The sequence below is a fragment of the Mus pahari genome, chromosome 15 (assembly GCF_900095145.1).
Source record: "Mus pahari chromosome 15, PAHARI_EIJ_v1.1, whole genome shotgun sequence".
Classification (NCBI taxonomy): Eukaryota; Metazoa; Chordata; class Mammalia; order Rodentia; family Muridae; genus Mus; species Mus pahari.
The window spans coordinates 66,825,013-66,828,488 of NC_034604.1; positions in this window are offsets into that span (position 1 = coordinate 66,825,013).

Consider the following 3,476-nt stretch of genomic DNA (forward strand, 5'->3'; position numbering starts at 1 on the left):
GGCTGGCCTTCCTGTCCAGAAACTTGGAAAGGAAGAAGGGGAACTGAGAACACAGATGATGAGATGTTCCAAACCAGTTTGGGTTCAAACTACAAACAGAGGGCACCAGGGATCTTGAAACTCAAAGTCGTAGAAATGCCCCAAATCAGGCTGCCTGCAGCCCCTCCCACTGGGAGCAACACCACCCTTCTAGTGGCACAGGCAAATGATCTTGTTATCACGTGGCTGTCTTCAAAAACAGTTCCTACTGCCCACAGCTTTGTGCAGGTGTTTGGTTTGGTTTGGTTTGGTTAGGTTGCTTATTCACTTTACATCCTGCTCACTGTCCCCCTCCCAATCACCCCCTCCCGCAATCCTTTCCCCACCCCCCTCTTCTTCTCCTCTGAGTAGGTGGGGTCCTCCCCGGGCATCTCCCCACCCTGGAATATCAAGTCTCTCCAGGGCTGGGTGCATCCTCTCCCACTGAGGCCAGACAATGCAGCCCAGATAGAAGCACATATCCATACAGACAGCCATCCTTTTCTTACAACTCTCTCACAATTAGCTACATTAGAAGCAGACATATATGAGAAGACAATGGTGCTTTATATATGTTCCCTAGGTGTTTGAGGAAGAGGGTAGGCAGCTGTACTGCTATCGTTGGCCCAACATCCCTTCCCTCCTCTGACCTGCTCCATTTGACCATCTCGTATCCAGCTACAAGGACCCTTACATATCTTCTTCGGCGTTACCGTTTTAACCTTTAATCTTCCTTTTAACCCCAGGGTCTGTACTCTCTGCAACAAATGCAACTTGCAGCTTTGGGCACGGACCCTTTTTCATTTTTAACCTAGAGAGAACCAGCTCCAGAATCAGCTCCTAGTCACCTGCTTCTCTTCCCACTTTCTACGCTCAATTCTCAACGCCTGTGTAATGTCTCATCTCAAGACTCATTCCACACAAACTAAAGCTAAGTCCTCCAAATGGCCTACAATGTCACCTTTATGGGAATACTTATTTCCCAGCCAATCAGTTGACTAAGTTTCCTAACAGCCAAATCTATATGCGCACATCACCTTCTCATGTCACCATGCTTTGAACCACAGCCTGCCCCAAGCCATTGTAGTTGGGTCTCTCTTTACTCCACCACACTCTTAATTTTTGATTGGATATATATATATATATGCATCACTAATGATATTATCATTATTATTATTGTTATTATCACCATCTAATACATTGAGTACTTTATTCACTTTACTCGCTGTTTAGTTTCTATGTCTTCCTTGTAGAATGTGTAAGTTCCATAAACTAAAGGATCTTTTTTGCTCACTAATTCATTCTAAATAGTTAAGACAGCAACTGGGACACAGAAAAGGCTAAAGAGTAATCTTCTAAATAAATAAATAAGGTTCAGAACAGATAACGGATTCATCGAGCTAAAAAGTAGCAACTTCTTTTTGGCTAATCCTCTCCATGGTCTCAGAAAAATATATTTGACAGGTTAGGTTAGTCTAGCAAACTGATAATTTGGCAAAAATATAGAACTGAATTGGCAAAACTCAGAAGTTAAAAACAGTGTGGTACCGTATGGTGATGCCCTTGGAAGACAGAGGCAGGAAGACCAGCAGACAGTTCAAGGATATCCTCAGCTACATAGTGAGTTTAAGACTAGCCTTGGCTACATGGGACTGCCTTTAAAAAGAGAGAAAGTACCATTTCATAATGATTAGATATTAAAAACTCAGGGAGATAGAAGTGGAACTGCAGGAGAGTAGAGACTCTGGAGCCTGATGACAGCATCCAAAAGAGCGAAGGCCGGAGAGACTGATGTTACTTTTGTGTGATGGGTTGCTTCTTTAGTGTAAACTAGTATCTTTTTTTAATGTAAGTTCAAAGTGTATCCTGTTTGTCAGTCTCCTTGAATCATGTAAAGATGTTTTTCTTGGCTCTCTATCAACTACTATTTATTTATATTAAAGACTGGTTTTGGTAATTTTTTTTCTCCTTCCTTGCTTCCTAAAATCGTCATTACTTTCCTTGGCTTTTCCTGCAAATTTTTATTCTTTTATATATTGTATACTTTATTTGCCATAATTTATTTCTATTTCTACAGGTGTAATATCTTAGACAGTTTTTGCTTTTCCTTACATTTTTTTGTGAGTGTATGTTGCTTTACTTTACAAGTGTTTTGTATTATATTAACTAAGCATTTACATTGAGTACTTTAAATCAGTTCCCTTCAATTTTGGTGATCAACTGTACTAATTTTCCCCCTTTAACTTCAAAATCTGAACTTTTGAAATTGAGATCGTCTCTCCCTTTAGATTCTCAATTAGATTTCTGTATTAGTAGGAAAGTCCACCTAAAGTAGCATTATTCTCATTCTGATCTGTATGCCTATTTCTTTTCTTGCAAATGTATTAAAAACTCTTCATACTATATTCACCCACTTAAAGTGTACAATTCTATACTTCAGTGTATTTACAAAGTTTTGAGGCATAACTGTCAATTCTAGAACTTATCCATCCTCCAACGTAACTTTGTACCTAACAGCAGCTCCCCCTTTCTCCCTCCCATCCAGTGCTTGGGAAATTCTAACCTTCTTTCTGATTTACCTAATTTAAAATTTGATGGAAATAGAATCACAGTGGATTCTCTTATGACTTCTTTTATTTAGCGAAGTGTTTTTAACATCTCTGTGTGTTATATCTATAGAAGTATTTCACTCTTCTGTGTAGATAAATATTTTATTATATGAGTATGCCACATTTTATTTATCTATTAGTTTGTGGACTTTTGATTTGTTTTTGCTTTTTAACTTCTATAAATATAGCTGTCATGAACAATCCTGTACATGTTTTTGTCTTTTCTTTTGGTGTGTGTACGCACACGTACATGCATGAGTGTGTGCGTGCGTGTGTGTTAGTAGGGATTAAACCCAGAACCTTCGGACTGGTAAGCATTCTATCACTAAGCTTCATTGTCATCCCTTTACATTTCTATTTTAAAAGAGGGTCGTAAGTTCCCCGTGATTACCATTAAACGTGTGGTCCCCTGCCTTACTTTCAGGTGGCCGGGACCATAGGCATCCTATGCCATACCCGGCACCATTGATGAACCTTTACCTATTAGATAAGCTTTAAAATATCTGAAATAAACCTTCTTCTTTGGTCTGGTAATATTTTGTTGAGATTTCTGTGTCTATTTTCATGAAAATTTTTGATTTGTAATTTTGTTTTGTCTTTGTCTGGTTTTATTATAGATACCAGATTCATAAATTAAAAAAGTATCTTCTCTTTTCTTTTCTACAGGAGACTATAAAATTCTCTTAACTTTTCTCTGAATTATTAATAACTTTCTCCAGTGAAAACTGAAGGCATCTTTTGTGGAAGCTTTATTCGAGACAGGGTTTCTCTGTGTAGCCCTGGCTGTCCTGGAACTCACTTTGTAGACCAGGCTGGCCTCAAACTCAGAAATCTGCCTGCCTCTGCCTC